Below are 14,304 nucleotides of genomic sequence, written 5' to 3' on the forward strand. Positions count from 1 at the left end.
GAAGATGAATTGCATGCACTTGCAATTACTGACGTATGGTTTATTTCTGAGAATGCACAGAGCAACTTTACGCAAAATACAGCATGCAACAGGACATACGTTCCTTAATGAATCAGGCACATAGGGGTATATTTACTAAACTGCGGGTTTGAAAAAGTGGACATGTTGCCTATAGCAACCAATCAGATTCTAGCTGTCATTTTGTGGAATGTACTAAGTAAATGGTAACTAGAATCTGATTGGTTGATTAAATATATCCACTTTTTCAAACCTGTAGTTTAGTCAATATACCCTATAGTGTGTACAGATTTGTAGTGTGTCCTAATCTGTCCCAGTGTTCCACTCCAGAACGTTGGGAGTTATGTGTTGGTCTGATCTCTGGCACTGCCATTTGTGTGGTTTACATAGCAGGATGACCATGTTTCTGGCGGAGCAGCAGTTTGCACAGTTAGAGGGGAGGAGTTGGAGGGGGATTGAAGGAGATCTTACTGGGGTACAGATTAGTCACACTGAAAGAGCTGTGCAGAAACAAGACTTAGTTTTACAAGATTATAAAGCAACATAAGGGGCACACCTTCAGTCACGCCCCTCTGCACTGCCAATTCCACCAATCACAAAACGACTTCAGTTATGCACCGGTTCAGAGCTAGTGGTTTTCAGGTCTCATCCTTTATTTTTAAGAGGACCTGATTTGCACCTCCATGTAGCACTTTGGATTTCAGCGCGTACTATGAGTAATGTAATGAAATGTTTAATACATACACAATTGACCCGTGTAATAAAGACCGTTCTAATGTTTCCTAGTTTCTTTGATTAATTTAAACCATCAATGAAGCTAAGAAGTAACTTAGGAGAAAAACATATATATTTTAATTATTGAAGAGTATGGTGCTAGCTTGGTAAGAGGTTGAACTTTCATGTAATGTTTTCAGTTTAGCACAGCATGGCCCATTTATCATTGAGACTTATGACATTTTGCTGAGAAGGATTCAGGACACAGTTTCCTTGAAGGAATGCATCACATGTATATGATATTAATACATTCCTAGGCCACCCAGCATAAGTTTGGTGGAGTCAACTATATATGTCAAATAACAGAAAATCAGTGCATTCTATAGTAGATTTACTAATACTGACAGCCCCCCCCCCCCCACCCCACACAAATGTTGTTCTTGCAAGCTGAAAGCAACCTTAGAGCAAAGCTTCAAGAGCAAGGTTTAGCTAGAAGTAACAGAGGCTAGGCATCTGGGAATGGAACTATCGATGTAGACCAGTGATGGGCAACAGGTGGCCCTTAACTTAGGACCCCCAGCTCCTCCCTGCTTTATGTGTCATGTGACATTTTCTCAGCTTTATATACTTTCAGCCCCAGCTCTTATTCTCTGCTTTATGTCCTGCAGAAACTAATATACAGCCCCAGCATTTACTGAAAGATGGGGCAGCGGGTGAACCTCTGAATAAGACTGATCTTACTTGCCGGAGCAGCCAACTTCTGCATCACATGACCTCCTCAGTCCGCCACAGGGTCATAATGTGTCGGGCTGAGGAGGAGGTCATGTGAGATCTGTGACATCTGAGATCAGAGGAGGGAAAATGTGCAGTCTCCATTGTTTCCCTCCTTTCTCCTTGGAATAAAGCTGCATGATTCCTGCTCTTTTCAGTAAAGCAAAGTAAGGAATTTTTATTTTTAGGCACACCCTGTTATGCAGTAGTGTGTTAGAATGCTAATTTTCATTTCTCATCACAATGATAAGAAATTAAAGTGGCAATTTATTGAAATTGATTAACTGGGAGAGCGGCTCTCATAGGAGCCTGTCCCAGTGAATGATCTATAGTAAAGTTATTGCAATTGCGAATGAGACAAAACAGAAACTATATAAATAGTATCAATCAATATAGCCAGGAGACAACATACAAGATAAGAGGCTGCACATTACATCCTCAAGGAGAAATAACATGGATGTACTGCAAGTAAGACAAAACTGGGATTATACTTTTATGCATAATAATTTGCCAAAGACTAGTGATAGATAAAAAATACAGAAAGCATTCTAGATATAGGATACAGAGAGCATCCAAGTGACATACAATAAATACAGCATCCTATTGACCGATATACAACACAGAGAACATTTTAGTGACTGATATGCAATACAGAGAGCATCCTTGTGACCAATATACAATACAGACACCATCCTAGTGTTAGCTATATAATAAGAGTATCCTCCCACTTAAAACGCAGAGAGCATCCTAGTTAACAGCATACAATACAGATAGCATTCTAGAGACTTATATACAATGCAGAGAGCATTCTAGCCATAGTAGATACACATAGAAAACACATCTCATGAATTACTACGGCAACCACAGTCACATGGCACTTTATGTAGTAAGCAGAGAAACTTTGGAACCCACATCTGAGCTCTGTCTGCTTTTTATACTGTAAAATCCTTTCATCTGCCTTTACATGGCATGTTGTGAGCGTGTATCTGTGTAACAACAGTCATACTTTGCAAGCTCCAGAGAATTTTTTAAAAAGGAGATAATGATTTGTAGAAGGGTACCTAAGAAAAATGAGTAATCAGATTCATGTTTAAAAAAACAAAAAACACAAAAAAAATGTATGTGGGATTACTGCTTTAAAAACAAGCACAACATGTTGATGGATGGTTTATCTATGAGGAGGCTTTACTTTAAAATATACAACATTGCAGTCGTCCCCCAGATCTGCAAGAGATTCATTCAGCTCAGAATTTGGTGTTAATTGTTTACAAACACTCCAAAGGTTGTTGAAACACTGTTGATGTAATTTCCTGGTGTTTCACAGAGCCAGCAATAGGGGATTATGACACAAACTACTTGTGAAATGTAGTGGGAAATGTGGCGGGAAGTTAACTATATTTGCTTTAGATAATTTTTTTTAATTCTTACACATACCTAAGCCATCATCAAGCATTAAGACCATGCCTCCTGCTGCAGGCAGCTAATTTTCATGTTAAATTGCAGGGGTCAGCATGAACCTATTCAATCATATATAAATTATTATTGCCCCACTAACTAATAGGTTGATGTTAACGCCCTAATAAATACTTGCGTTATTCTTTTTTTCTGTTCTGATAACTTATAAAGCCCAAACCACACACAGTTTTAGCAATCTCACATATCAGAACCACTTTTATCTGCTAGTTTGATGTCCGGTTTTGCAGCTTGATACATTGCTCAATTTGTATTCGTTACATGTGTAAATTTGGATACAGATTTCAGATCTGGAACTTTGAAATCATGCTGTTTGATATGCAGTTTCACAGTTTACAAACTGTACATAGAACCGCCAAAAAACTTGCGTTTTTGCAAAACCACACATTAGTATATCGCCCTCAAATAGGCCAGATAAAGAAAAATAATTGCTGTTGTAAAAATGTTTTACACAAACCAAGTACCTCCCTACTGCTATACAGTCACTATTAGGCATAGGAGCTAACGCTGTGGTTGCTTGAGCACCTCCAATTTTGTGCTGCCACAGCCACTAACCATCTCTATACATAGTAGGGAAGGGTAGCAATGGGAGCACCCCCAAAAATCCCGTTATGCAAAAGGTAAATGTACGAATAATAGGGCAATCTATAATTAAACCTTAGTATGTTAGTATGTTATTTGGAGAAAAAAGAAAAATGAGACACAAAAGACAATAGTGCCAAACATAGCTGTGTTTTTACTTTACACTCCTATCAACGACAATGATTTCAGAAATTATGCATTTCAGTAAAACATCCGAAGCATAACAATACACCCAAAGCTTAATAACAATGCAATGTACACAGTGTATAGCTACAATTGATTAAATACTAATTCAACATTGTGTGCTAAATTTGTATGTACCGGTGACGATTATGTAGTATAGTTAATGACTGATTGTTATTTTCTGTTGAATTCATGTATGACAATGTATATTGTATGTAATCTTGTAATGTAATCTCAACGTGTGCTTTGCTAGATGAGCTTGAACCTATGCAAGTGTCAATAATCTGTTGAAATTAGCCAGACAAGGGAGAGATAGGCATCTCTGAGGAGTTTGAAGCCCCAAAGTTATAAACCATATAGCCAAGCAGAACTAGCAGAGGTGAGAACTCAAGGCCCTGTGAACATTTTCGATCTTAGGACATCCCTAGCTCACTTCGAAAGCCCTGCGTCATTTGGGAGATCAATTTGTCCTTATTGACAGCTAAACTCCAAAGGTGGGGGGGGGGGGGTGAGAGCTATGTGGAAAAAGGTTTAAAATCTTCTGCCTTAGAAATTAATGTCTGCATTTTCATGAGGGGGTCAATCAAGACTGATATGTCCCATGTTTTACAATTGTGTTCCCTCACACACCAAGGGCTAGATTTACTAAGCTGCGGGTTTGAAAAAGTGGGGATGTTGCCGATTGCAACCAATCAGATTCTAGCTGTCATTTTGTAGAAAGCACTAAATAAATGAAAGCTAGAATCTGATTGGTTGCTATAGGCAACATCCCCACTTTTTCAAACCCGCAGCTTAGTAAATCTAGCCCCAAGTCTTAACTAGTGAGTAGTGGCTCTGGTTTTATTTCCTATTTTATTTCTGAAACGTATTTGTGCAATTTATTGTATGCCTTGTCAATAACTTTTTTGTAACTAAGCCTTGGAAACATTTTTCAGGTTAAATAAATTTAATCTAGTGTATTCTCCGTGATTCTTTGTGAATTTATGAAGCCCAGGGAGGCTCATGCTACATGTGTATGTTATTTAAGTGTGAAACATTAATAAGTGGATTTGGTGAACGTAAGGACACCTTAATAATTTTTTTTTGGTGACAGAAAAGGTGTATTCATTGCTAAGTGACTAAGGTGACGCCAGTCACGACCAGCTGTTCATATTGCTGTATCTGGGACAGGCTGGACTTTTGTGACAGTACCATTCTACCATTTCTGACCCAAAGTTGACCACTAGAAGCATAAATTCATTGGTGTCTATGCTTCTCATATGAAGAGATATATGTTCATAACTTCTGGCCATATTGTTGAACAAATATTTTATAAAAAAGAACCCTATAAACCTTATTTATAATAGTGTATATTTTCCAATTTTAAATGCATACTAATTTGCTTGCAATCACATAAGACTTACCTGTTCTGTCTCATTTGCATAAACTAATTTGATCAGTCCAGAATACGCATACAAAATCTTGATGTAACTATCATGAGCACGCTGTCAGGCGCCGTCCCCGCTGATCCCCTGTCAGACGGGGATGGACGTTTGTCTTCCTGGCCGTAGCGCTCTGTTGCCTAGCAACAGACGCGCTGCGGCTTCCACCCCAGCTTCCTGTCGGGCGCATGCGCCCTGCTCCGTCCCATTGCTAGGCAACGGGACGCTACCTTCACTGCAGCGTGCCGCCTCCTGGCTCCTCCAATCACTGCCTACCCTGCTCTATTTAAACCTGGCTCTGGCGCCATTAGGGTGCCAGAGTAACAGGTTCCTGCACATAGTATTCCTGGTTCTCCCTGCTATTACTCAGCTTCCATGACCATTCTCCTAGTGTTCCTGCTCTCCCGTTGTGACCCGGCTTTGCGACCATCCCTTCTATCTGCGTGACCCATATTGTTTCTGCGACCTTGACTTGTTGACTATTCCTCTGGATTCTCCCTTGTACCTTGCATTCCCGATTGACCGGTTGACCCTTCTACACTACACCGGCAACTGGCTAGTAGGACCGCGACCTGCATGCCCTGTGCAGCAAAGTTCAAACCTCCTTGCGGGGGTCCCTGGCGAATACCAGGGGTACGTTAGACTCCGCACCTGCTAGATCAGTAGTGCTAATACCGGTTAGTGTTCTCCTTCATTGTAGTCCTCAGTAGGCCTACGGCCTGACAGTTTACTCTGGCCATGATGGATGGCTCTGGGGAACCTTCTGCTCGTGACCTCCTTCTCCATTTGGGCCAGCGAGTGGAACAGCAAGAGTCTAACTAGGCTCAACTCCTACAGTGCATACAAGGTGTGATGTCCCGCCTGGATTCCCTGAATCTTCCCCAGGAAGCTTCTCCGGCTCCTCCTTCTCCTCCTAGTGTGAATGCCGCTACCTCCAGGACTCTATGGATACCCACTCCTGAGAAATATGATGATAATCCCAAGGGATGTCGAGGATTTCTTAATCAATGCTTCATCCAATTTGAACTTGCACCGGAGAATTTCTCTTCTGAGAGAGCCAAGGTAGCCTACATTATTTCTCTCCTCACCAGACAGGCCCTGGCCTGGGCCTCCCCGCTTTGGAAGCATAACGATGTATCTCTTTAAAATTCCGCTATATTCATCGATAATTTTCGGAAAGTGTTTGATGAGCCCGGCCAGGTGTCTTCTGCCGTCTCTAGTCTACTTGCCCTTCGACAAGGATCCCTGTCGGCTGGTCAGTACGCAGTACAATTCCGTACCTTCGCCTCTGAACTAGGGTGGAATGATGAGGCCCTGACAACTACCTTCTGGCAAGGGTTGTCTGACCCTATTAAGGACGCCCTCGCCTCCCGGGATCTTCCCACCAAACTTGATGAGCTGGTCTCACTTAGCATCAAAGTGGACATCCGTCAACAGGAATGCTCTTTGGAAAGAGACCAGGACCGCCGCCTTGTTCGTTTGGCTCCTCGCTTCCAGTCTCTGGTTCTTCCGGCCGAAGAGCCTATGCAGATTGGTCGCTCTCATCTATCTCAGGATGAACGAGAGCGCCGGATTAAGAACCGCTTTTGTCTATATTGCAGGGAGTCCGGTCACCTACTATCAACTTGCCCAAAGAGGCCAGGAAACTCCACCTCCTAGGCAATAAAAGAGGGGTTGTCCTAGGATCCAGTCTCCATACTCCCTACTCCCTTAAGGATACCAACTTCCTGATGCCAGTTACCCTCAAGTCTATGGATATCTCCCTGGAATGATCCACCTTTGTGGATTCTGGATCCGCAGGGAACTTCATCTCCGCCACTCTTGTGTCCAAACTTTGCATACCCTTTCATCCATTGCCGCAGCCATTGGTTCTCACCGCAGTGGATGGTAACCGAGTCAGCAACGGTTCCATCACCTGTATCACCTGTCCAGTTCGGTTGCAGGTAGGGCTTCTTCACCACGAGTGGATTAAGTTCCTGGTCATTCCTCAGTCCATTAACTCAATCATCTTGGGTTTACCCTGGCTCAGGACGCATTTGCCACAGTTCGATTGGCTTCACGCTCAGGTATCTTCCTGGGGTGCTTCTTGTTTCAACAGATGTCTCTCTAAGGTGCACCCACCCACCTACCTTGTCTTTCTCTTGTCTCCCAAGTCAAGCTTCCGGAACCGTACTTAGAATTCCTTGATGTATTCAGCAAATCTGCCGCTGAGAGTCTACCTCCACATCGTGCGTGGGATAGTCCCATCGAACTCATGCCCGGTAAAACTATCCCTAAGGGTAGAGTTTACCCACTATCTTTACCTGAGACAAAGGCAATGTCACTGTATGTCTCTGACAATCTTTGACGAGGGTTCATCAGGAAGTCCTCTTCCGCGGGGGCTCGCTTCTTTTTTGTAAAAAAGAAGGATGGCTCCTTAAGACCCTGCATAGATTACCGTCGCCTGAATGCAATTACTATCAAGAATCGCTATCCTCTTCCCCTTATTACGGAACTATTCGACCGCATCCGGGGTCCAAGATCTTCTCCAAATTTGTTCTCAGAGGAGCTTACAATCTGATATGCATTCGGAAGGGCGAGGAGTGGATGACGGCATTTAACACCCATGACGGGCACTACGAGTACCTAGTGATGCCCTTCGGCTCTGTAATGCTCCTGCTGTTTTTCAGGATTTCGTCAACGAGATCTTCAGGGATCTTCTGTACCAATCCGTGATTGTCTACCTGAACGATATCCTAGTATTCTCGCCTGATCTACGCTCTCATCATCTTCATGTTAAGACGGTCCTCTCTCGTCTCCGAGAACACTCTCTGTATTGTAAGCTGGATAAATGCCTCTTTGAATGTTCCCAGGTTCCCTTCCTCGGTTATCTGGTCTCTGGCACTGGTTTCCAAATGGACCCGGAGAGAGTAGAAGCTATTCTCAACTGGCCACTACCCGCTGGTCTTAAAGCAACACAACGCTTCATCGGGTTTGCCAACTACTACCGTCAGTTCATTAAAGGTTTCTCTTCCATCATCTGTCCCATTACGGCCTTGACTCGCAAAGGAGCATGCTTTAGACCATGGCCTGTAGACGCAGTAACGGCTTTCAAAACTCTTAAGGAGGCATTCATTGCTGCTTCCATCCTCAAACAACCGGACCAAGGGAGACCTTTTCTTCTCGAGATCGACGCCTCCTCTGTAGGAATAGGGGCTGTCCTGTCCCAAAGATCTTCATCCGGCTCCTTGGAGACATGTGGATTTCTCTCTAAAAAAAATCCCGGTTGCGAATTAAATGATGGAATCGGAGATAAGGAGCTCCTAGCTGTTAAAATGGCTCTGGAAAAATGGTGCTACGTCCTCGAGTGGGCATTACACCCAGTGACTGTAATGACTGACCACAAGAACCTTACTTACCTCCAGGAGGCACAATGTCTCAACCCCCGCCAGGCTCGCTGGTCTTTTTTTTTCTCGGTACCAACTTCTCCTTACCTTTCGTCCTGGTTCTAAGAATTGCAAAGCCGATGCATTGTCCGGATCGTTTGATAATACAGATTCCCTGGCTCCTCCGGACAACAAGACCATTCTTAACCCTATTCAGGTAGTGGCACTTACTAACTCCACCTCGGTCTCTCCTCCTCCTGGCCGCTCCTTTGTAGATCCACATCTCCGTCCCAAATTGTTGTGCTGGGCACACAAATCTAAATTTTCAGGTCATGCCGGCTACAAGAGGACTAAATAATTCCTTTCCAGATACTACTGGTGGCCTTCACTTGGTTCAGATGTTTGCAAGTTCGTGTCGACGTGCTGTATATGTGCTCGCCACAAAACTCCTAGACAAAGTCCTTCTGGTCTTCTACTTCCTCTTCCCATTCCTGACTCTCCCTGGATCAGCATCACGATGGATTTCGTTACCGATCTTCCTCTAAGTCACGACTACAATACCATCTGGGTTGTGGTAGATCACTTCTCCAAGATGTCCCACTTCAGGCCTTCCTTCAGCTCCTGAGCTTGCAAATCTGTTTTTAAAAAATGTATTCCGTCTCCACGAGTGTCCCCAAGAAATTATCTCCGATCGGGGAGTACAATTTGTGGCTAGATTCTGGAGAGCCTTCTCCACCAAGATTGGGGTCAAACTCAAATTCTCTTCCTGCTACCACCCCCAGACTAATGGACAGACGGAACGAGTGAATCAGAACCTGGAGTGTTTCCTGCGATGCTTTTCTTCAGAATATCAAGCTTCCTGGAGTGACCTCCCTTGATGGACTGAATTTGCTCATAATAACCTCTTACACTCTTCCTCAGGCTATTCTCCTTTCTTCATTGTCTATGGTAGATATCCCACTCCTACCCTCTTATCAGAGGCTCCAGTATCTTCTGTGCCTGCAGCTGACTCCCTCATCCACGACTTTTCACAAACCTGGACCAAAACTCAAGCGACACTTTATACATCAGTGCAACGACATAAGACAGCTGGCGATCGCCATCGAAGAAATCTTCCAGTATTGAAGGTGGGAGACCACGTGTGGCTGGCGACTCGCAACCTCCGACTCCATCTATGAAATTGGCTCCTCGGTTTATCGGTCCTTTTGCTATATCTCAAGTCATTAACCCTGTTTACAGTAAACAAGCTCTCATTACCTCCTTCCCTCAGGATCCACAACACCTTCCACATCTCCCTGCTGAAACCTCTAGTCCTCAACGAATTCTTCAAAGAACCTGTCTCTCCTCCACCCATCAAGACCTCTCTGGGGGACGAATTCGAAGTAGAGAGAATTCTGAAGATCCGCTTTGTTTGAGGCAACCCCCAGTATCAAGTACATTGGAAGGGCTATGGCCCTGAGGAGAGATCCTGGGTTCCGGAGGCTGATCTTCAAGCTCCTCGTCTCCTTGCTAAATTCCTGGAGAGGACTAATCCTTCTTTGAGGGAGTGGGAGTGGAAGGGAGGGGGTACTGTCAGGCGCCGTCCCCGCTGATCCCCTGTCAGACGGAGACGGACGCCTGCCTTCCTGGCCGTAGCGCTCTGTTGCCTAGCAACAGATGCGCTGCGGCTTCCGCCCCAGCTTCCTGTCGGGTGCATGCGCCATGCTCCGTCCCGTTGCTAGGCAACGGGACGCTACCTTCACTGCAGCGTGCCGCCTCCTGGCTCCTCCAATCACTGCCTACCCTGTTCTATTTAAACCTGGCTCTGGCACCATTAGGGTGCCAGAGTAACAGGTTCCTGCACCTAGTATTCCTGGTTCTCCCTGCTATTACTCAGCTTCCCTGACCATTCTCCTAGTGTCCCTGCTCTCCCGTTGTGACCCGGCTTGGCAACCATACCTTCTATCTGCGTGACCCATTTTGTTCCTGCGACCTTAGCTTGTTGACTATTCCTCTGGATTCTCCCTTGTACCTTGCATTCCCGATTGGCTTGAATCAGACCATCTGACCCTTCTACACTACACCGGCAACTGGATAGTAGGAACGCGACCTGTGTGCCCTGTGCAGCGAAGTCCAAACCTCCTTGCAGGGGTCCCTGGCGAATACATGGGGTACATTAGACTCACACCTGCTAGCAATTCAGTAGTGCTAATACCGGTTAGTGTTCTCCTTCATTGTAGTTCTTAGTAGGCCTACGGCCTGACACACGCTCCCATCATCCCTGATTTAGGGTATTTACTGTATGGGGTTGCACACGATTACAGCACTCAATCTTTCACTTCCCTATCACACAGTCGTTAGATCTGCTGAATAAAAACCATACAGTTCTCACACCCATACACACCTATGATCTGTCATCACCTACTGAATAGGGGCAATAGAACTCCAATAAATTCTCACACACTGGCGCAAACTGTGCTTGTTGTTACACAGAGGTTAGCAATGCACACACCAGTATTCAAAGGGTCAACATATCAAAACTCTTTTACAGACCCAAAAGCTGACAATCTGCTCTCTCCCACACAGGGTTTTTGAGCAGGCAGAAATGGGACAGCTTTCAGAGTGGCAGTGTGTATGCTAATGAGGGGGAGGATATGTCCCCCTGGTGTCAATTATTGTTTGACCAATAATAGTTCAAAAGTTTTGACCTTCCATAACTTTTTTCAGACATATCCCCGAGACATAACTCCCCCATGATATGTCAGTGTGGTTTTCCTGTACAGTTGGTATCTATACTTCCTAACCCTTGTGTGGTTTCTGACCTTAAGTACAGAGTGGCACACGGATATCCCAAAATGTGAAATATGAAGGCATGTTTTTTTAAGTTAATATTTCTTCTATACTTGCATAGGTAGCCTTCATCTTTTGCAGAGTTCTCACCTAGAGGGCTACCTAGATGCTTGGTTGCATAGAGAGAGGAATCAGTAGCATAAAGAAATAAGTAATAATGCCACTGTATAGGTCATTGGTACGGCCTCATCTAGAATACTGTGTTCAATTCCGGAGGCCATATCTCCAGAAGGATATAAATACATTAGAGACTGTACAAAGAATGGCAACTAAAATGGTGCATGACCTACAGCACAAAGCTTACCTGGAAAGACTCAAAGATCTTAATATGTATAGTTTGGAGCAGAAAAGGGAACGTGGGGATATGATAGAAACTTTCAAATATATCAAGGGTTTTAACAAGGTGCAGGAGGGAAACATTCTTCAAAGGAAGAGAAATATTAGAGCACAAGGACATGTCCTGGAAGGAAAACTACTTTACAGGAAGGGTAGTGGATAATTGGAATAGTCCCATCAGAGGTGTTTGAAACTAATACAGTAGAGCAATTTAAACATAATTGGGATAGACATAAGGATATGCTATACTACATAGACAGCATGGGTCTTTGAAACCTCATGGACATGCAGCTAAATTCTATACTGGACAGCTGGTACTGTACTATGTTCTGGTTATATGGCTGTAATATGTATAGAAAATAGACTGTATTAAATACTCGCAAGGCCACCACCATGAGTCTGTTGGAGTCATCCTTACATGGACCAGAAGATCACCATGTGAGGATGGAGCCTGGTGTTCCTAAGCTTTACATCAATGGCTCAGGCCGTTCTCTGTTTTGAAGTGCTGTTGAGAGATGTCATTAACAACCTGCATTGGTCCTGCAACTATGATGTCTTAATTGTGTTAGGGGGTAACTGTTCATACAGCCCACTGGCTGCCAGACTTCACTCTGACTATTAAGAAATCAAAGCGCTGGTTGCTGTTTTTGCTAATTGTAAATGAGTCTCCGGAGTCACTTCTAGTTACTTGCAGCAGAACAGGCCTGGGCACCAGTGAGAACAAGGACTGGGAGACTACTTTGCATACTAGCCACCAGATAGACGTCTGCTATACATACAAGACATCTGATAACTAATATTCAACATAGAAACCAACAACTATGGTGGCTAGAATTCAAATCAGAGACCATTGTAGGGAAAACTATATGAAATTAGGCTTTACAGCTTATTGAGGAAAGAAGAAGCAAATTTAGGTATAAATTGCTATAAATGATAGACTGCACTCCTCTCTATACATATTTCTGTTGATTATTTAATGCAGCTCCATATTTTGTGGTTTTGCTCCTCCAATATTGGCCACGGGTGTTGACAATGTCCTCAGATACAGTGACATCTCAAGTTCCAGAAGACCCAAAGCTGTGGCTATTTTCAGAAACCCCTATTTAACTCCATTTTTACTGAATCTAGCGCATTCTTTCTGAACTCCCAGTCAATTCTGCCAACTCTTTCATTCTGTTACATTGGAAATCATCTATCTTACCTCTTATTAGTCAATGTTGGTTTAATTTAAATGAAAAACCAGGGAAGAGATCTTCTTATCTAATAGGGATCAATACATTCTGTTCCACCAGCTGGGATGCATTGGAGGTAGAGATATAGGAACTGGATGGCAATTAGGACAGAGTAGACTATCGAAGAGGTATCCCAAAAGGGAGTCGGAATGCCTAAGGATTGTCAATGTACTCTTGCAATCCTCACTTAAGGCCTATAATGTATGATTTGGTCTTACAACCTAGTCATGAATGCTCCACAAATGTATACGTGTATATAAATGCTTACATCTTCTTCTTCCCTTCCTTTATCCTTCTTCATGCTATATCTTGTCATTCCTTTTAATCCTCCTAGATTCCTCCCCTTTCCTATCCACATTATTCCATATATTATGTTCCTTCTGCTTCATGTTTATTGCAAAGGAAATTTTCACTTTCGATTCAGAAATACATTTGTGTATTTTGCTTATGCTTTATTCCATTGTCCACCTTGATACATGTTCTTAAAATAAATATTTTACAAAACAAAAGATAATGGGTCCTATTCTGTGCACTAATATAATATGCAGTGCCCATTTTTTACTGAATAATAGTCAAAGCAGAACCCACTGTAGTGATAGGTGTACAATACAGAGTCCATTCTTTTGGCTGGCAGTTATACAAAACATAGTCAATTCTGGTGGCTAGTGTACAAAATAACCTTTATGGAGGCTAGTATACAAAGTAAACATCATGTCTTGTGTATAATATGCAAACAAGGCCTCCAATTTGAATGTAAGTTTACAAAACAGATGTCCAATATTGTGGCTAGTATGCGATGCGCACCTTCATTCTGATGGCTAGTATGCACAGCAGATTTCACAATTGGTGGATCGTTTTCAAAGCAGTCTTCCAGTTTTGTACTTCTTGCCTTGTTAATATACCGCCCTCTCTCTTGCTAAGCAACCCTACTTTAGATCTTTAATTTCCACCTAGTTGACCAACCCCTGCTGACTCCCTCCCCTCCGCGAACCAACGGTACTGTACAGCAGCCGCGGCGCTGTCAAAGAAGCGTCCATGGCAGTGCTGTATTGTAGTATAATACAACACTGCCGTGGCTGCTGTAGAATTCAGACTCACCGAAATGGAGCTGCTGCGCATGCGCAGCAGCTCCCTCTCGCAATATTTTTTTTTTTTTCCAGGGGGGCGGAAACCCCACCTTCTAAATCCTGCGTTCGCCCCTGCCTACCACCTTCCCCTTGTTCCCTCACTGCTTTTGACTTTGTCACCAACTACAAAGGCAAAATCAACACTATCCATCAAGAAATCTCCTCTCTCCAGATCTGTCACCCCACATTCACCTTCTCCCCCATATACCTACCCAGTGTGTTTTTTCTTTCCTGCTACTGAAGACAAGGTTTT

The sequence above is a fragment of the Mixophyes fleayi genome, chromosome 2 (assembly GCF_038048845.1).
Source record: "Mixophyes fleayi isolate aMixFle1 chromosome 2, aMixFle1.hap1, whole genome shotgun sequence".
NCBI classification, from domain to species: Eukaryota; Metazoa; Chordata; class Amphibia; order Anura; family Limnodynastidae; genus Mixophyes; species Mixophyes fleayi.